The sequence below is a fragment of the Urocitellus parryii genome, chromosome 11, assembly GCF_045843805.1.
Source record: "Urocitellus parryii isolate mUroPar1 chromosome 11, mUroPar1.hap1, whole genome shotgun sequence".
Lineage (NCBI taxonomy): Eukaryota > Metazoa > Chordata > Mammalia > Rodentia > Sciuridae > Urocitellus > Urocitellus parryii.
The window spans coordinates 119,405,829-119,427,252 of record NC_135541.1 but is presented as its reverse complement, the minus strand read 5'-3'; the positions used below and the strand labels follow the sequence as shown (position 1 = coordinate 119,427,252).

The 21,424-nt window shown below is 39.7% G+C and overlaps 1 long non-coding RNA gene and 1 pseudogene across 2 annotated transcripts in view; one reads left to right on the top strand and one right to left on the bottom strand.

The window, feature by feature from the left end:
• The first annotated feature begins 4,538 nt into the window (after positions 1-4,538).
• The window catches only part of LOC144249178 (uncharacterized), a 76,182-nt gene continuing 59,296 nt past the window's right edge, over positions 4,539-21,424 (top strand). For both annotated transcript variants that reach the window (XR_013342177.1, XR_013342176.1), the window contains exon 1: positions 4,539-4,733. This is a non-coding gene — a long non-coding RNA (uncharacterized LOC144249178). The remainder of the gene's footprint in view (positions 4,734-21,424) is intronic.
• LOC144249177 (COMM domain-containing protein 2-like) lies at positions 9,460-11,170 on the bottom strand (annotated as a pseudogene).

Genomic DNA, 21,424 nt, shown 5'->3' with positions numbered 1-21,424 from the left:
AGAGTCCTTGGGGGCGTTTCCAGGAAGGAATCCTGGAGCACAGTCCCTGATCTGTGCCAATGGCAGATGTTGCTTTACCATGCAAGACATGGCTTGCAGCCTTCTTGCTTAGATAGTTGGATTATTATTCCATTTTTGTTTTTAGAACCAGAGTAGATATGATCAATGTAATATCAATGCTCTGATCATAAACCTCCATGTTAATATTTCCCCTTTAAATTGAGTATTTATGAGTCCTTTAAGAACCACCTGGATATTGTATCTTGAGGTCCCAAAGTCAATTAGCTATAAATTATCGAACATTCTCTTAGACCTTTTTCCTTGGTCTGGACTTGATTATTATTTCTAATGATCATAAATGCCCCTCTAACATTCCAGACATGCCCTGTTATAGTCACGCCATCAGCCAGACTTGATTCAGGGTACCGAGTCACCCATGTGTCCCCAGCCCAGTGCTGAGAGGTGTAATGACCTTCACACGTTTTATTGTACAGGAGAGAGGGTGAGGAGGATGCTGTGTGAGGGGGTGGATCTCATTGGGCATCTCTGTCTTACCTTCTGGAAACATGTGCTGGCCTCTCACCCAACTCCGTGAGCAGTGCCTGGTGATAACTCTGAAGCCAGTTCCTTATAAACATATTTAAAAGTGGTATGCAGCATGGTTCCAAAAGCAATGTGGGCTCATCCTTACCTTCAGAGGTCAGGGCAGTTGAGTTTCGCCAGGCTGCCATGCAGCCATCTCTACAACCTGGTGCGGCTCAGACTCGCTCCTGTGCTGGAGCCAGGCCCAGGCTCTCATCCTACTACTCCTGACACCTCCTTACATGCCTGTCTTCACACAGCTCTTCTGGCAGATGGAGCAGCTGCAGATACTGGCGCTGAGTCCATCAGAGGGTGCAGGCTGCGAAAGCACAGTTACAGGGAGGCGAGAGGCAGGGCAACCTCTGACTGGGCTCTGACCTTTTCTTGTACTTAGCTCTATTCCAGAGCCAGTGACCTGACAGAGCAGCGGCCCAGGTGACCATCTTCTCCTCATGTGATCTCACAATCCAGAGATGCTTTTCCTCTACTCCCAAGCCCTTAAAAAATCCTGACGTATTTCTAAGCTTAATTTGGCAAACATTTGTGTCTGGGGCTGCGGGGGGGCCCCTGGACCCAGCACTTGCAGCTTTTCACCCAGGTACCTGTCCGTGTGCTGTCTAGTCAAGCTGCAGCTCTTGAAGGTTGTTTCCCATCCCCTGGATTATTCCTCCTCCATCCTAAGAAACTCACATAAATCATCAGCCAGGAGGAGATGGGAAGTCCATAATAAGAGAGCACAAAAGAGTGAAAGGAAGTCTTTAAGCCTCACCCTGCCTCCAGAAAAGGACGGGGAATTGTAAGATTTGAAATGCAAGTTAGATTTAGAAAATTTTACCCTTCAGTTTCTTTCCAAATAAAATGTGATAATCTCCAAAAGACCTTTTATTGAAGTCATAATAACTAGGCTTTCTATAACTATGTCATGAATTAATGAAAGATTAAATGTTTAATTTGCTTTTAAATCATCATTAGGTTTATCAATATTAAAATTACTCTGCTAATGAATACCTTTTAGATGGTTTGCTGTGACACTGTGAACTAAGGGGGACAATGTTATTTGCTAATTACTTTAGATGACAATTCAATAGATCCTCACTTTTGTTTAAAAACAGATAAAATAAAACCAAGAAGATGTTTATGGGACTACACCAGCATTTTGGAAACCTGAAGACAGAGGTGAGTGCAACTGGCCCGTGGAACAACTCATGAGAAGTCTGTGGGTTTCATAGTAACTATCAATCCTGCTCTCTAGAAAAGCTGTGCCACCAACAGACATGGCACAAGGAACCAGAGAACGAGAAGCAAATTTTCCTGAACAGTCCTCTGGGAGGAAACCCATAGATCACTCATTGCTTTTATTTAAAAAAAGTTTTGGGGGGGGAGTAAGGGTACCAGGGATTGAACTCAGGGTCACTGAACCACAGAGCCATATCCCAGCCCTTTTTTTGTATTTTATTTAGAGACAGGATCTCACTGAGTTGCTTAGCATCTCACTTTTGCTGAGGCTGGCTTTGAACTCAGGATCCTTTTGCCTCAACCTCCTGAGCAGATGGGATTACAGGAATATGTCACCATGCCCATAATCACTCATTGCTTTCAACCTTCTCTCAAGCCATCCAATGATTAACAAATATTTTTCTGCAGCAAAGAGTTCCCAGGCGCTGCAAAGCTGGCACATCAAAGGGCCAGGGGTTCCAATCTGCTCACCATCACTACTTCCTAATCACATCACATCACTACCTACCTAATCACCAACTTGAAATGCTGGGCCCCACAAGACACCCCTGAGCATCTTCCCCTCTTGGTCTCCACACTCTGCAGTCAGCACATTTGCTTCCAAATGCTTCACCTTTCTCCAAAGCCACCAAGAAGGGAGTCCAACTGCCTTGCGACTGCCAGCCGGTCCTCTTGCTCATCTGTCCTCTACCCTCTGCCCTGTACTCTTTGTACAAAGCAGATCTGGTTGTGCTCTTCACTTGCTTGAAACTAACTTTAAATCAGAGCTCAGACACCTGCAGCCTGAGAGCATCCTGTCCTGTAGGGAATCCCAGACCTGCACTGAGCACCCCTTGGTGAGCCTTCAGATATGTCCTTTACTAAACTCAAGAAATGTGGATGTCGGGGGCGAGATCCAGGCACTAAGAACTTCCCAGGGGACTCCAGGGACAGCCAAGGTTCCACAGTTCTGTTCGCTGGTCAGATGACTGAAAAATGAGCACAAGTGTGGGAAAGTGTCTCTCCTCATCATGTGGCCTTTGTTTTCCTCTTCCACCCCCATCCACTGCCACCAGAAATCCATGCACATCATTGAAACATTGATTATTAATTTTCTCATGTTTCAAAAGATATCAGATGCCAAAGATTCAATTGCCCATAGCTCACATTGATAACACACTTCCATTGTCCATACTGGCCTGCTTTTATTAAGATTTTAGTTATTTCTCATAAACCTACCTTGAAAATTCAAGTGTAATAACTTTCATGGAAGTATATGCTTTCCCCTGCCTCCTTTCACCTTTAGGAGTTCTTATTCTCTCACTTTCTTTGAAGTTTTATTGAAGCTGTTAGTATTCCTAACATTATATGTGTATGTGTGTGTGTGTGTGTGTGTGTGTGTGTACACAAATACATATAAATGTATAACAGTTTAGTGATCCTTTAACAAAAATATTCTGTTGAATGTATCTGCATTCTGTGTAGTCTGGGAAGAGATAAGGAGAGAGAGAATGGGAGAGAGATTAGTTTTGATGTGTTGTTTCATATTATGGGAGCAGACCATCCATGGCACTTGTCAGCAGGCTGGAAATTTAGGAAAAAGTAGATGCTGCAATCTCGAATCAATTCCATAAGTTAGCAGGTTGAAAACTCAGGTGAGTCTTCTATGTTTCAGCCTTGAGAATAATCCTTTCTGCTTTAGGAAGCTCAGTTCTTGCTCTTCAGGCTGTCAACTGATTAGATGAGGTCCACCTACACTATAAAGTGTGGCCTGTGTTACTCAAAGTCAATGTTAATCACAGCTAAGAAGTATTTTTCCACATCTAGACTGATGCTTAACCAAACAACTGGGGACCATAACCTTGCCAGCTGGACACATAAAAATAGCCATCAAAGAGTGGTGGTCCTTAAACTCATCCACTGTGCTCACTGGTTTTGACTGGAGTTAGCCTGTGGATGTACCTGGTTGCCTTGCTCACTCTCCTGCTTATGCACTTTTGAGAGTCTCCAGGTTTATGCTGCTCTGAACCTCATTGCCAAGAGCTTCAGGCACAGGCCTCCCTTGTGTGGGACTGTCCCTAGTATATGTGCTGGGAATGTGGCTGCTGGTCACAGGGCATATGAGAGGTCAGCCCAGGGATCACACCCAGCTCTCTTCCTAGAAGCAGCATCAGTTGCTACAAGTGTCCATCACATGTGAGATGCCCTTGGTCTAGTCTCCTTGGAGGTGTCCAGGCACTTTCTCAAGGTCTCTTAGCTGTTGGCAATAAAACCTTCAGAAGCTATTTCATTATGAGGTCTATATTTATTGTTATTGATAATGTTACATCCCTTTTCTGTGTTTGATAGTCATTTGTATTCCTTTGTAAAATTTCTGGTCATATATTTTGGTCATTTTTAACTAGATTAATTATATTTTTCTTACCAATTTGCAGGTTATCTTTACATATTTTTAATTTTCAAGTGTGTTAATTATATTGAAACTCTATCAGTTATATTGACAATATATTCTTAGGCGGAGGAGGACAAGGAGGAGGAGGAGGACGTTGGGCCTGCGCAGTGAGATGTTTGTCCGTCGGCGTCGCCGCCGCCATCGCGGAGGAGCGCGATAAAGGGAGCCGAGCCGGGCGTGAGGGGGACCCTGCGGAGCCGCCGCGCCAGCGCAGCCCCCACCCGAGTCCGAGTCGCCGGAGCCGGAGCCGTCGCCGCCGCCGCCGCGGCCGCCCAGGGGCCGGCCGCTCTCCAGCGCAGCCCGGGGGCCGCGCCGCCGCCGCCCCCAGCGTCGCCCCTCGCCCGCCCGCCCGCCTTAAATGTGACACCGGCGCCTGGGAGTGCGACCCGAAGCCGCCGCCGGGTAGGGGACGAGCACCATGTCGAATCTGAGCAAAGGCACGGGCAGCCGGAAGGACACCAAGATGCGGATCCGGGCCTTTCCGGTGAGTCCCTCCTCGGCGCCCGGGACCCCGGGGCCGGGGCCCCGCCGAGAGCCGCACGCGAGGCCCGGGCTGAACTCCCCCAACAGGCCGCAGGCCCGCCTCCCCTCCCCCACGCCGCCGGCCGCGGGGCGCGAGCCTTCCCGGCCACGGGGCTGCGCGGGGCCCGGCGCGGCCGCCCTCCCGGGCCGTTCCCCGCGCCCGGCCCCCGCCGCCCCGGGCGTCGCTGCGCGGGGCCCGCGCCGCCTGGCCCTCCCTGCATCTGTGGGGTGTAGGCCCGGGCCCCCGCGCTTCTCCTGCCCCCGGCTCAAGCACTCCAGCCCTCGGGGATGGAGACCGACCGGAGTCCTGGGTGTGGGGCGTGTGTGTAGCTTTTCACGTGTGGTCTAGCTGCGGCGTGAAACATGACCCAGCCTCGCTTCACGGCCACCAAGGGGGCTGTGCCCGCCTCTCCCCCCTCCTCGGCAAGGGTTGTGCCACCAACCTGTCCCCGACGCAGTGACAGTGGTTCCCCGAAAAGCTCAGTGGCAATATACTCATAACATGAAGCGTCTTTATAGCATCTTTCATCCCACAAGCCTCCGAAGCACTTCACAAACTCTGGTTCAGGAACTGTCTGGCCACTCGTAGGAGGGCCGGCGGGAAGGAGGCGAGACCCAACAAATTGGACAATTAGTTTTCCGTTTCTTAGCCTTGGAAGTCTGAAAGAAGGAGTCTGGTCACCACGCAGAGCTGCTGTACTTTTCTGCTGTCACTTTTAGCGACAACAAACGTATTCTGTTTAAAAACTTTCTCTTTTGTCATTACATGGAGTCATACACTCTTTAGTGTATAGGGTCTAACTCTGGGTGTCACACTTGATTCAAACAGCCAGTGGCAAGCAATTAAAATATATTGTTGTAACAGAAACTGGACGTACTTGCTCACGTCGCTGCAGTAACAGGTGTAAGTCAAGATAGACAAACTAGCAATCAAACAAGTTTTTGGAAGTAGAACTAGAGAAATATTTTCATTTTGCCTTAGATTCATAAATACATTATATCAGGTGTGAAATGGCGGGTTTGTATTCACTTTTTAAAGCATACTTTTTCTGAAGTTTAGTTGTGATGAGGAGAGTGACCCACCTTTTAATGGAATTGTCCTAATTGAGTGAGTAGCTTGGTCCTAGAGAACTGAGGATCACTTTAAATTCATAAAATTTAAAACAAAAGAATATACTTGGAATTTTGAAATTGCCTGCACATAAGTACTAGTTAGTGTCAATGTGTGGAAACTTCCGGCTTTATGTAGATAAGTAGGATATGTATTTTTACGTTATATTAAGGAGGGTTGGATGCTTGAAATACTTTCTAAATATTTGTGAGAAACTACATCAGAAACTGAGAAGTATTGACAAAAGAGCATTAATAAGTTCACTAGCACATTTTTCTTTGTAATTGGGCAAAGAACTGGGTTTATGAATTTGCGACCTAAATCGTCCAGTTGACTATCAGATCCATTTTTTTTAGCAGAAGTGAGATTATTCACAATTTTGTGAAGTCACTAGTTTTATATAACAGGTTATGTTCATTGTCTTACACAGTTCATTCAGGTTTTTTTGCTAAAATATGGAACAATTCATATTTGACCTCAACACACTTAGGTTGTTATTATTCCCATTAATCAATTCTATCATTGTTTGTGATCAATTCTTTGATAGTTTTAGGTTTGTCTGCTCTTAACCTGTTCTCTACTCCCAGTCATTTGTTTGTTCAAGAAATACTGAGGACTAGTACCAGGCACTGATCTAGGAGTTTGGGATTTGTCAGTATACCTTAAAAGACCAAGATTACTGCTTTCTGGAACTAGAGAAGCAGCAGGAGAGAATTTCATTATTCTTTTAGCTTAAGAGTAAAATATTTTATGATAGGTAAATACACCATACTGGAACTAATTTTTTTTTTCCCAAGTAGCATTATGGCTGTGAGCTAGTTTAGATCCTTTCTGACTATAACTTGTTGCTCAAAGCTTTTCCAGAATTCTTAGTAAAGTCTGTAAGTAATCTGATGTTTTCATATTCAATGTTTAATACCTGCTTGCTTTTAAATGCCCAATAATTTTTCATTACTATTTCATAACATCTTTGACAAGTAGTCAAGTTGCTTCAGTCTTCATTAAGGATAGGTGTATGCCTTAGTGATAACAACATTTCACTGACTTAGCCTTTGGTAAATGTATGAGTATTTACAGACCTTCAGAATCCTTTCCTTCAAGTTATCAGCCTTGTACATTACCATAGTCTGTGTGTCTTGCTAGTCAAAAGTCATAAATGTGTAGTATTCTATAAAGAAATAGATATTATTTCTGATTGTACATATATGTATATTTAGAACTGTTGTATTTTATGTATATCATTTGGATATATAGTCATAATTTGTGGGAAACTGTAGTTTAACCAAAAATTTCAAGTGTTTATTTCAGATTGCCTTTTACAAAAATTGGTATGTAAAAAAGCATGAAAATGTGTTTCGTGATTGTTTTGTTTTTATTGAAGAATAGTGGTAAGTGAACTTAAAGAATATTATGTAAGACTACTTCAGATATAGTCCCATCTAGTAAAATCAGATTCTTTTTTAGTGTTTTGAGTGCATATTTTAAGTATGCCTTTAATCATTGTTAAGCAAGAGTTATACCACACCATAGTTTAATGCACAATTTACGTTTTTTAAGTAGAACTTTTCAAAGAGATTCTTTTTAAGATGGAAAACAATAAGGAACTTTATGTACTTATAAATTGTTGCCAGAGGAAAGTTTATTTCAATTTTTAGGCTTTCCTGCATTGCACAAAATACCATCTCATATGTCACATCTTTTTGTCAATAATGTTTTACTTGTATTTTCTTTTTTTTTTTTTTTTTTTGGTTCACAAAGTAGCAGGGTCTTTCTTTCTTTCTTTCTTTTTTTTTTTTTAATTTTTAAAGAAAGGAGGCTATCCTTAATGAAACTCTTGGACACATGGGTTTGGATCAAATAATTTCTCTCTTCCTTGCGTTTACCATGTGTCTTGTGTCTGTTTTTGTTGCACTATGTGGGATTAATTGCTGTCAGGTAAACTTTTGTCCTTATCTTTGAAAAGCCATTCCTCATCATCTCTAATGTCCAGGGTTTTGTCTGTGTAAGCTTGTTAAGCATGATTGAAATTGGAGGGGAAATAATTTGTAAATGCTGTCCTCTTCTTTGCCTTTCCTGGATTTTAGCCTTCAGAGTTTAGGAGACCTATTGGAAAAGTGACCTTCTCTAATATATGATCTGATCTCTACCTGAAATAACTAGTTATTGGTTTATGAAGCATACTACATCAAGGGAAGATAGATTTTCTGGATGTAGTGTTCACTCCATAATTCTAGATGAATTCTGCCTGTGTAGCATGGATCACAAGTGATGTACAGAGGTGAAACCCACATAGTTACTGACACTAGAGAATGAGATGAGTTTTAAGATCGTTTTTGATGTACTTAAGAGCACAGAGATAAGGACAAATAGGGAGTTGATGATTTTTCCCTTTCCTTTCCCCTCCCAGATTTTGGAAACAACTTTGATCTTCATAATAGTTTTCGCTTTCTTAAGGAAGATAATTATTGCATAGAAGTACTTGAAATGTATATGTGGCAATTGAGTAGTAGCTTTGCAAATCAAAGAGTTGGAATTTAGCCATAAATTTGTTTTTCATTCTTTGTATTTTTCTTACAGAAATTATGGAGTAAGGTGTAATTTGTGAAAGTGTTGCTTACACTTAGACTGATTCTCTTTCTGTTTAGTAAGTTTTGGGATAGTCATCTGTGTTATAGGCATTAGTTCCTTTTGGGAATCAGAAGTTAGAAAAATAAAAAGCATGAAGTTGTTATCAATAAAGTGTTTATTTTGGTAACATTTCAGAGGAATTTGGAAAATGGTTAGTACTGATGTTGAATTTCAAACTATTTTAGTAGTATTGGACATAATGTGAAAATATGATCTTTTGTACAGTAATTACAATATTGATTCATACAATATAAAGTGTTATTTGTTTGCATGTCATTTATTCATTAAATGTAGTTAAGTAGGAACAACATTGTCTAGTTAGGAAGATTATATGATTAAGACTTGAAGAAGTAGTATGCCTTCTCTTTGTGTTACAAATTGGGAGACCTTGGAGGTAATATTTTGTTATTTTCATTCCAGATTGTATGGATGATCTTCAGCAGTTTTGTTAGATTTATATATCAGTTACTGGATGATTTGTAGTTTTATATAATGCAACTTTTCAAAATAATTCATGTTCATCCATTGTAAAGTCATCCAAAAAGTAAAGGTGTTACCAGAGAAAACTATGAGATAAAATATGAATTGCAGTTATTATCAGCAATGGCGAAAACTCTTGAATCATAAGTCTGTCAAAGGAAAGACTTCACTTATAAGCTAAAAAAAAAAAGGGAAAAAAATTTGTAATCCTAACACTTGGAAATAAATTATATTAACATTAAAAAAAAATATATTCTTAAATTTCTAAACATTTTTATTTTAAGACATAATTTTTCCCCTGGATAATCAAGCATTGATTACATTATTCTTGTATCCATTATTTACAAATGTAAATGACAGTGTGTCTCTTAGTTGCTTTGGGTATATGGGAAAAATTAATCCTTGTGAAAATATTATTAACAATCACACAAAATTGAGTACTACTTAAGTCAATGAACCATAAGTCAAACTTCAGCAATATGGTAAAAACTACTTATGTTTACATTCAAAGAAAACTGCATGAACTTCCTATAACAATATGGGCATATAATTTAAAAAACTCATACTCACTTTACATTATTCTGTAGCTAGTAACATCATGAGATGCTTTGAAAAGTCAGAAATATTGTACTATTTATAAATACTCTGAATAGGAAAGGAATTAGCTGTCAATTTTCTCAAAATTGATCAATAAGGAGGAACATACTAGTTAAGCAGACAAAAATGTATGAAAACCAGGGTATTACTCATATATACAGAAGATATGAACAGTATAGATTTATTTCTAGTTGATTCAATCCTATTTACACATTTAAAATACAAAATTAAATTTCAGTCTGTCAAGAAGCTGACCACATTTAGCACCAGAAAAGGAACCTGATTTGAGCTTCTGATCATGACCTCAATATCCTGGAATAGGAAAAGGAATTTCATGGAATCTAGATGCATTTATCAACACCAATTAATAACAATTAATTCTGAAAAGTAATTCCTGAATTTCCTCCATTCACAAATGAGTCAATGGCATTAGGACCTTAACACTTGGTACTACTTGATGTTGTGACCTACTCTCCTACAGTGGTTTGTTTTCATCCCCTCCAAGGATTGTTGCAGTTGTGAACTAAATGAAGTAGGGTGGCTGAGTCTGCCTGCAGAACTTTGGTGTTGTGGTCTGCATTCTGATTTAGGTGTAGTTTGATAGTCACTGCTGGCTGAATCTGTTGCCTGAGACTTCTGCTTGCAAGTTGAACATGTAGTCGCCACTCAAGGCTGTGGTAACTGGGAAGGCTGGGTGCCAATTCACCCAGAATAGTCCTGATCTCTTTTTTTTTTTTTTTTTTTAGAGAGAGAGAGTGAGAGAGAGAGGGGGACAGAGAGAGAGAGAGAGAGAGAGAGAGAGAGAGAGAGAGAATTTTAACATTTATTTATTTTTTTCTTAGTTCTCGGTGGACACAACATCTTTGTTTGTATGTGGTGCTGAGGATCGAACCCGGGCCGCACACACGCAAGGCAAGCGAGCTACCGCTTGAGCCACATCCCCAGCCCCTAGTCCTGATCTCTTTTCTGTTGTCGAGGTAAAGCTGAAGCAATAATTTGCTCAGTTCTTGAGAGAATCCCAGAACAAAAACAGAGTCTTGGAAATCCACTTCAGAAATCATGAGCTTGGAGCTCTTGGTGAGCAGGTAGGTCAACCCTTCCACACCATGCTGGACAGTGTTGCTGCTCACGTTGAGCTTCCTGGCGGCGCCCTCGTAGACCTTGGGGATGGTCCCTGGCCTCAGGAACTCCACCCCGATCCACTCAAACTCCACTACCACTTCTGCAGGAAGGCCAGGTGCTCCTTAGGCTCTTGCGACAAGTCCAGCAGCATCTTTGCTGGGCACTCTTTTTCACCCCGCAGCACCCCGGTCGTCCTGTTTAATACATCTTTGGACATACAGATATCTTTAATGTTTTTAAAAAATATTTTTTAGTTATAGTTGGAAACAATACTTTTATTTTATTTATTTATTTTTATGTGGTGCTGAGAATCAAACCCAGCACCTTGCACATGGTAGTCAAGCACTCCACCACCAAGCTCCAGCCCCAACCCCAGATGTTTTTAATTTTATGTGCTCAAATTAATAATCTTTTCTCATGTGATCCTGTGTTTTCATGTGTTTTAAAAGCTATCTGCAATATTTTCCACTAATCATTTTAAAATTTCCTTTTAAAATATTAACATGGTTAATATATCTCGAGTTGACCATGCATATGGAATGATGTAGGAATGCAAGTGTGTATTTTATTTGTGGAATGCCAATTCTCCAGTCCCATTTGTTAAGTAATTATCTCTTTTCGTACTTCTCTATGATGCCATGTCCATCGTGAATCCAAGTTGTCTATTTGGACAGTTCTGTTTCTGGGAATCTTAAGAATGTGTTGATAAACTTGTGTTTTTATTCTGTTGATAAATGATTCTTGCTACATCGGTTGAGAATGTTTCCTTCCACTACAGAGTAAAAAGAAAAAATATGATCATAAGACATCCACTTTTATAGAAGGGTAATAGTATTAACCTGTGTGATAGAGCTTTCCTTGGGAAGAATATATGTTGGACATATTTTTTTTAATGTGGGAGTATCAGAACACTGATTATAGAACCCACTCAACACTAAGTAGCCATGAAGCAGAGACCTGTCCCCCACCGATGGACAGCTCTCTTTCTTTCATGTCATCTATTCTGACCCTATGAAAAGTCTAACCAAGTAAAATAATTACCACTTACTCAGTATTGTAAAGAGAGTTGTGAGAGACTCTGCGTCTAATAGAAGAAAAAAATAGGCCTTAATCTTCATCATGTGGGATTAGGCCCCAACTTCCTTAATAAGACTCTTACTGTACAAGAATTAAAACCAATAATCAATAAATGGGATGGAATCAAACTAAAAAGTTTCTTTTCAGTAAAAGAAACAATCTATGAGGTGAACAGAGAGCCTACATCCTGGGAGCAAATCTTTACATCTCACATATCAGATAGTGCACTAATCTCTAGGGTACATAAAGAACTCAAACAGCTAAACACTGATAAACAAATAACCCAAACAAATGGGCTAAGGACCTGAACAGACACTTTTCAGAAGAGGATATACAATCAATCAATAAATATAAGAAAAAATGCTCATCATCTCTAGCAATCAGAAAAATGCAAATCAATACCACTCTAAGATATCATCTCATTCCAGTCAGAATGGCAGCTATTATGAAGGCAAACAACAATAAGTGTTGGTGAGGATGTGGGGAAAAAGGTACATTCATACATTGCTGGTGGGACTGCAAATTGGTGCAGCCAATATAGAAAACAGTATGGAGGTATGGAACGACCATTTGACCCAGCTATTCCTCTCCTCGGACTATATCCAAAGGACTTAAAAACAGCATACTACAGGGACACAGCCACATCAATGTTTATAGCAGCACAATTCACAATAGCTAAAGGAGGGGAAGGCAGGAATGTGGGGATAGGAAAGCTAGTAGAATGAAATAGACATGAGCCAACCTAGATGTCCTTCAGTGGATGATTGGATAAAAAAATGTGGCATATATACACAATGGAATTTTACTCAGCATTAAAAAAGAACAAAACCATGGCATTTGCATGTAAATGGATGGCACTGGAGAAGATAATGCTAAGTGAAGTTAGTCAATCCCCTCCAAAAAACAAATACTGAATGTTTTCTCTGATATAAGAAGGTTGACTCATGGTGGGGTTGGGAGGCAGAGCATGGGAGAAATAGGGTAGAGGGGTGGGAGAGAAAGGGAGGGGGCAGGGGATTAGCAAGCATGGTGAAATGTGATGTATGAAGACTTGAATTGGGTGTCCACATACTTTATATACAAACAGAAATACAAAAATTGTGGTATATATGTGTATTAAGAATTGTAATGCAAAAAAAAAAATAGTGTTACCTTAGGTAGAGGTAAGTGAAAGGAGGGGAAGGCAGGGGATATGGGGATAAGAAAGATAGTAGAATGAAACACACATTATTACTTTATATATATGTGACTGTATAACCAATGTGATTCTACAATATGTACACTCAGAAAAAGAGAAATTATATCCCATCTATGTATGATATATCAAAGTATATAAGTGCATTCTACTGTCATGTATAACTAATTGAAACACATTAAAAATTTTAAAAAGAGAGAATTGTGGCTTTGACCAATAGCGTTGCTCCTGCATCTCCCAAAAGAGCAAGAGTGCATGGCTCTCGGAAAACTCCCTCTGCTGAGAAGCCTTGCTTACCTTCAGTCTGGTCCTCACAACTGACCTCTTACACTGTTACTGAGAAAGCCTAATGTGTGCATGGGAGTGGGTATGCCATGAGGAACAGAACATTCAGACATTTAGATTGTATATTGCTTCCATTCTGCATTGTCTTGCACACTACCCTAGTGTGTAATTTTGCAATGAATTTCCTCTTGCATTTTACTGAACATTTTTAAATTCTTCAAAAACTTTGTGATTCTAGAATGCTGAGTTGTTTTGTGAGCCTCTGTGTTTCCATGCAATATGGAATGTCTACTTGATAGGAGATTGCTGTTACATCAAAGTAGTTTTGTACTTAATATAATTTCTACATTTTTTAATTAATGTAATTTCTACATATTTGTAGTTAACGTAATTTCTACCAGCATCATACTATTTTAGTCAGAACAACTTTATAATGACAATAGCTTAATTTATAATAATAATAATAGCTAAATAGTTAGTTGATAGACTAGACCCACTCCAGGTTCCTCTTTAGATTTCATGGTGTTTTAGGTTCAAAATACTTTTTTTTTGAGGGGGAGGATGTACTGGGGATTGAATTTAGGGGCACTCTACCATGGAGCCACATCCCCAGCCCTATTTTGTATTTTGTTTCAGAGACACGGTCTCACTGAATTGTTTAGTGCCTGCTTTTGCTGAGGCTAGCTTTGAACTCATGATCCTCCTGTCTCTGCGTTCTGAGCTGCTGGCATTACATGTTTGCACCACCACACCTGGCTACCTTAAAAATACTTTTAAAAATGGCCTAGACTAAGTCTTATATTGACAAATGTAGTATATGCCTTCATGTATTTATGTTCTTTTGAACATCACCTAATAAAATTTTATAATCTGTCTACAGAAGTCTTAAGTTTATTTTTTGATTATTTAGGCAATTTCAGTCTCTGATACTATTGCAAATAGTATATCCTGTTCAATCACAATTTCTAATCATTTGCCACTGGAATATAATACTTTATTTTTACTTTTATACCTCAAACTTTTATCAGGAACCTTGACAATTTCTATAGGTATTTCCAATAATCTTTCTGGAGATTACATTTTTTTTTCGAAATATATATAGTTTGGCCTGGGGATGTGTCTCAAGAGGTAGTGCACTTGCCTGGCATGCGGGAGGCACTGGGTTCGATCCTCAGCACCACATTAAAAAAAAATAAAATAAAGATATTGGGTCCATCTAAAAAAAAATAATAAAAAATATTAAAAAAATAGTCATCATTTGAAAATAATGGAAGTTTAAGCATTCTATATTTTAGTATTCCATTCTTCTACTTTCTTTTATTCTCATTATATTTTACTCAGAGGATCTCCAATACAAATTTGATTAAACATGGTGATACCGGGTACGATTATTCTGATTTGAAAGTAAACATTTCTAGGGAGGAGAGATGCTAGCAAGAAGTCTGACTAGAAGCCCTACCATCCTTCCTCCCACAAAGACAACTCCCAAAATAAGCAATGCATTTTGGTGAGGGTAAGTGAAGAGAGCCTCAGAGCACATCTAAAGATCAGCAGAAGCCAGATAGAGCATGGGAACCTGGGATGTTCACACAGAGTATAGGACACACTTAGTGTCTGACACTCCATCAACAGCCAGGAGCAGCTCAGAACAAGGGAGCCTCCTCCCTGGGTGGACTAATGAAGCAAGAGGACCCCAGCGGCTCCCACCCAAACCTTGGACATCTTCCATACTCACTACTAGGACTCTTGTATTCTCATGCCACTCAGCTCCCCTGAGGGGACTGCCTGGAGTCCACACATCTGAGCTCCAGAAGAGAAGGAGGTGACCGTGTCCCCCACTCTTGTGGCCAGCACAGCTATTAGACCATGGCACCTGGGGACTGGAAATACTGCTGGATTGTGTCTTGCTCAGGTGACAAACAGCCATGGCACCCCACCTTCCCTGAGACTTAGGCACTGCTAAACCACCCACACTTGGTGGCCTGCCACTCCTGAGCTCAGCCCCTGTCACAGCCTACCCCATGGGGCCAGGCTGCAGTGAAGCCACACATCAGTGCTCCCAGTCTCTGGTGCACCCTGCCCCTCAGGGCCTCGCCTGGGACTGTAGGCTGCCTCCTGGAAGAGGCATCTGAGTGCCCACAGCAGTCATAACCCATGTCTGACTGAAGGTTCACATCACTTCTTGGGACCTAGCTGAGCAGCCAGACTTGCAAGGGCTGAGATGAATGTAGTGCCATGGGTTCAGAAAACAGAGCATTGGCTGAGCTGCATCCTCACCCTACAGGTCAGAAAACCCTACAACCCTGGGTAAGACCCAGGACCCTGCAATGCTGGAACTGTGTGAGCTTCCTAGACCTTCCAGCCCTAGAACTGGATCCGCCTCTGTGGGGGGCTGTTGCATTTTCCTTCCCTGATTGGTTGCAGCTCTGTCAGTCACTTCCAGGGATCTGGCCACATTCAAAGTGGCCCTACATGGCTGCCCTGATCCTGGAAGTAGCAGAATGTGTCTTCATGCTTAGGTTTGCCTTCCTATAACCCCAGGGATCAAATTACCTTACCTGTCCTTGTAACCCTGCTCCTCTTGACCTTTTTTGGATGGAATTTTCTGAAGAATGAGGATCTCCCCAGTAAAAGTCCACTCTTGGACATGCTCACTCTCACCAGCCCCTCGTGACATTCCTTGCTCTCCCATTGGGGGAGCTTGAGGCAGAGGAGCTGTCCTGGGTGCTTTATTTGGCTACCTAGGAAATTCACTCAAGCAACCTTTAGTTTGACTGCCTGGGCTGCTGGGGGTGGCAGGTCTCCCAAGATTCTGCAGTCCTGGAACTGGATAAGAATCCTAGACCCTACAATGGAGTGATGTCCCAGAACCCTGCAGTTCTGGAACTAGGTGAGTTTTCTGGACCCCCCACCATTCCTGGAATGGGCCACCCCCAAACTGCTGAGCTGCTGAGCCACTCTGCTCCCTAGAGAGGAGTCATTATATATATTTGTTTCCCTTCCCTTTGAAGTGCAGCTCTGTGGGAGTCCATCCTTGAACTGACTGAGTTTACTCCTGGCTAGTTGTGAGGTGCTCAGACACTTTTAATGTAGCAGAGCTCTCCCCACCCTCTTTGGGTTTGAGAGCTTTTCCATGTGGAGGCGTGTCTCATCACTGCTCCAAAGATCCAATCATTGCACCTGACCTTGCCACATTGCCCCCCCTTGACCTTCATTGCATGAAATTTTCCCCAGAATTTTTTGTTCCCCAATAAAAGCCCTATCCCTAGCATTCTCTCTCTCTCTCTCTCTCTCTCTCTCTCTCTCTCTCTCTCTCTCTCTCTCTCTCTCTCCTTTTTAGTAAAACCTCACTGCCCCCATGGGGAGCTTGAGGCTGAGGGTTCAAGGAGCCATCCCAGAGCTGGTTTAAAGGTAAAATGGTGTCTGTGTCTTTAATTTAAACTCCCTGACGATTTTCCCATATGACCAAACTGTTCACACCATCTGCACTGGCCCTGGACTAAATAGCACCACAAACTCTTCTTGCAATCATAGAATGATCTTATGTAGATCAACTAGGAGTTCCTTTGAGTTCCTTGAGACGAAAAGTGCTTAGAACAGTAACTCACCTAATAAATTCTCAGTACACTTCACCATCACCTGGTTAAGATCAACATTTCTTATTGTGTACTCTATATCCTGAGATAGTGGAACTGTGTGCCTTTGCAGTGGTCTGATGGCTTTCCAATGGCCCTGTTCCTAGCCCATGGTCCTCATCCCTGCCACCTGGTCCTTCTCCCACATCCTTGGGCAGTGGTTTGCAGACAGGTGCACACCAGCATCATTTGCAGGTCATCATCTCATTTGACCTCCTTCTTCACCTGAGGCTGCTGGCCTCTCTTACCTGGTTCCCAGGCACTGCTCATGTGATTTTGTCTCCTGGGCCCTTTTCCACATTGATAGAAGGGAGCTGAGCCATTGTGGTTGGATGGTAAACACCAGAACATATTTACAGTCCTGCAGAACTTCTAGCACCATGAAGAGTGCAGGCTCTGCAGCCAGCTGCCTGGGTGCTGGCTCAGCTCCTGCTGCAGTTCTGCCCTGGGTAAGTGCACTGCCCTAGCCCCACCTGCCTTCCTCTGTTAAGACTGACTCCTATGTGGAGATATGTTGGCATGTGGTCTTAATGATCTACTAAGGAATAGGCTTAGAATTACTTGGTATGTATTAAGCAGTCAAAACTAAAAAATTTAACTTATCTTTTCTTAATATTCCTTATTAGGAGCTCTAGATCTTTCGATAGTAAAATTAATGGAAGCTAGCTGGGTTCAAATTCTGACTGAACGACTCATTTGGAGCACATTATTAAACTAAGATCAGCCTGTTAGGCTATAGGATTAATGTGGATGTGGCTCTCTGGTACCCCAAAAAAGAAGCACTAATCAAAATTTCACAACCCTGTATTTGAGATTCAATTCTGCTTGCTGCATCTCTGAAAACTAAAAGCATGTCACTTAGCTAAGCCTCAGTTTCCTCATCTGTAACACAGGAATTATAAAATGCTTACTTACCCATTAGAGGTTGCTGTGAAATTTCAACTCGGTAAAGTGTAAATACACAAAGAAAGCTCAATAAATGTTAGATCTGATTTTATTTTTAAGTTTTCAAACCAATATGATTTTTGTCCTTTGTATAAGGAAGGCTAAAAAATGGCTTTAGCATTAAAAAGGCCATTTGTTCATTTCTCCTTAGTCCTTAATGTTATGGAGAACTATAAGACAACATGCCCTAAAACGCATTTCATATCATAGTCGAGTGATGAGCCCATGTGTTGACCACTGAGTCAATAGTTAATAATCTTAAAGTATCATACTCCAAGAGGCAACAATTTCAGAGAAGCCACAATAACTTATTGTACTTGAAATTATTTACATGTAATAATGTGTGTATAAACCTGTACATAATTTTTATCAAGTGTAATATGATCATACAAAAACATTGACTCACAATATAGTTCACAGATACCAAAGAAGGCTATTTTATTTTTGTCCCTTTTACATCATATTTTAGGCAAGATGATGAAACCCAGAAAATAACAGGAATGGACTAGTTTCTAAAAACTGGGTATTTTATAAGTGAAACACATTCAGTCATCTACATCTCTCAAATTGCAAACAATGTGACTTACTGTACTCTCAAAATGAACTTAAATAAATTGTTGCTCAATTGTAATGACATATACGTTTTCACTGGTTGATAGTCCATGTAGAAAAAGTAGGTAACGTGATTTGTTAGTCAAAACATTTCATACAAAAGGAGTTTTTTTGGGCGGGTACTGGAAATTGAAGTAAGGGACACTCAACCATTGAGCCGCATCCCCGGTCTTATTCTGAATTTTATTTAAAGAAATGGTTGCTAAGAGTTTTGCCATTGCTAAGGCTGGCTTTCTACTTGAAATCCACCTGTCTCAGCCTCCCAAGCTATTGGGATTACAGGCATACATTCAAAGGAATGGTTTTAACCAAACCCTCATAATGTGAAGAGAAAATGCATTGAAATTAAAAATATCTGAAGCAAGCATTTTTAAAGACCATTATAAAAAATACTAAAAAGGTTAAAAATGTCATAAAATAAAAATTTATACAGATAAAGTTAAGAGGTTAAAAACTATCAAAAGTATTAAAATCATCTAAAGTCAAATAAGACATAATTTATATAATTTAAATTATAATATTATATAAATATATTACATAAATATATAATACATATATAATATAAATTAAATACAATATAATCATATAAATTTCTAATTTATATTATAATATATAATACATTTATGTTATCATATATAATAAAATAAAAATATATAAATTATACATATTTTATGTATCCTAATATATAAATATATTATATATTAATGATAATATATTATATATAATTTATATAATATATTTACATAACATACTTATATATTTACATATAAATTATATATATATATTAATATATAAATAGATAAATATATATTATATAAATTATATATATTATATATCAAATGTTTATGATTCATATGTATTTCATATAAATTATATATAATATATGAAATACATATATATTATAAACACATGTAATAAAATAATATATAAACTAAATATATAAATATTATTTTATTATATATAACATGTTTATTATATATCATATAATATATTTAGATTTATATTAATTTATATTATATTGAATATCATTGTAATGTAATTATATAATAATATAATTTCTATTATTAATAAGATAATAATACAATTATTATATTAGTATAATATATATTAATATAATGTATAAAACATAGGATTATATTATAATTGTATATAAACAACTTATAATATATCATATAGATATATGTAAATCTATAATATGTAGTATATAATATATAATATATAAATATATTATAATTTAAATTATATAGTTTAGTTATTTGGCTTTAGATGGTTTTAATGCTTCTGATAGTGTTTTATCCTTTAGCTTTATCTGTACAAATTTTTATTTTATGACAGTTCCAAACTTTTAGTATTTTTTTTAAATAACAAACATTTATTGGTGTCATTTATGGTAGAAAAAAGTTCCTACACCAGATTTGCATGACCCAATCATTAAATAGAACATTTATGAGGTGAACACACATCCTCACCCACATTTTTATATCCAGTTTTTTAAGATAGCCAATTCCTCCTCTCTCTCTCTTCCCCAAAACATGTGAGCAACTGCTGATGGAAAGCAGTAAAGAGCCACTTGGGCTATAACATTTTCAACTCCACTTTGAGGTGAAGATTCCAAGTACATTGGAGACTTAAGTTCTCTCAGTTTTCTCCTAAGGAAAGTTCTGAGTCTAATTTACAATATTACAGCACTCGCAGATCAGTGTCTTCAACTCCTCTCTTTCTGCTGTATCCTCTTCACCAGTTGGGGGAGGGCCTACACTTTCATTGAGTTTGCTGATAATTGGCTGAACAATTTCTTCTAGTTCCTTCTTTTTAGTTTTGAAGTCTTCAATGTCAGCTTCTTGGTGGTTTCCAGCCATTCAATCTTTTCCTCTACAGCTTTTTCCATGGTCTCCTTATCTTCAGAGGAAAGTTTGCTTCCCAACTTTTCTTTATCTATAATCTGATACTTTAGAGAGTAGGGATAGCTTTCCAACTCATTCCTACTATCAATGCACTCCTTGAGTCTTTTGAGATTTCTTCTGGAGCAAAGGTCTTGGTTTGCCCACCTCCAATATCAACCTGAATGTATGGTTTAGGTTTCTCTTCAAACACTTTGAAAGTCAAGAACTTGATGTCTGGCTGCACAGAAGGGTCATTCCCAGTGCTGCCAATGAGCTGCTGGGCATCAAGAACCATGTTCTCAGGAGTGGAGGTGAGCTGCTTCTTGACTGTATCGCGGATCAGACGTTCTTCTTCAGAGGTGAAGGCCACATAAGACGGCCTGATGCGGTTGCCCTGATCCTTGGAGATGATCTCCAGTGGCCATTCTTGAACACCCCGATGCAGGAGTAAGTGGTCCCCAGGTCGATGCCGACCACGGTACCCATGTCCTTTTCTTGTCATCCTCCTCATCCATGCTGCGCAGAGCAGCAGCAGAACTGTAGCCACCAGAGAGAGCTTCATCTTGTCCTAGCTGTTGGCCACTTGCTCTCCTCAGCAGAAAGCCAGAAGTCGCAGGCAATCCAGCAACAGGCCGCAGCTGAGAGCAGAGAGGTCACAGGTCTCTTAGGCTCGAGATGCCTCAACTCTGTCTGTCTGTGTTGTCTCTGCCAATGTCTGAAACTTTTTAGTATTGAAGTGCATTTTCTTTCTACAATTGTGTTAATTACCATATGTAAAAATTAACAAGTAGAATGCTAGTAAACACAGATTGGCAAGCTTTAAGGCCATTATGTAAATATTAAAAAAGTTATATGAATTGCCAATGCTTCCATACATGCTATAATAACACAAGTGGTCAAAGATGCACTAGAACATTATGTGGGAAAAATATATATTCATACCCAATCAAGTTTTTCAGGCACTTGCATTCAGAAGCATTTTATGAATCAGCACAAGGTTTGCTCCAAAATAAAGCTCACTTTTCCCTACTGCCCCTATTTGTTGAGAACAATATTATATATTAAAGATGCATTTACATGAAA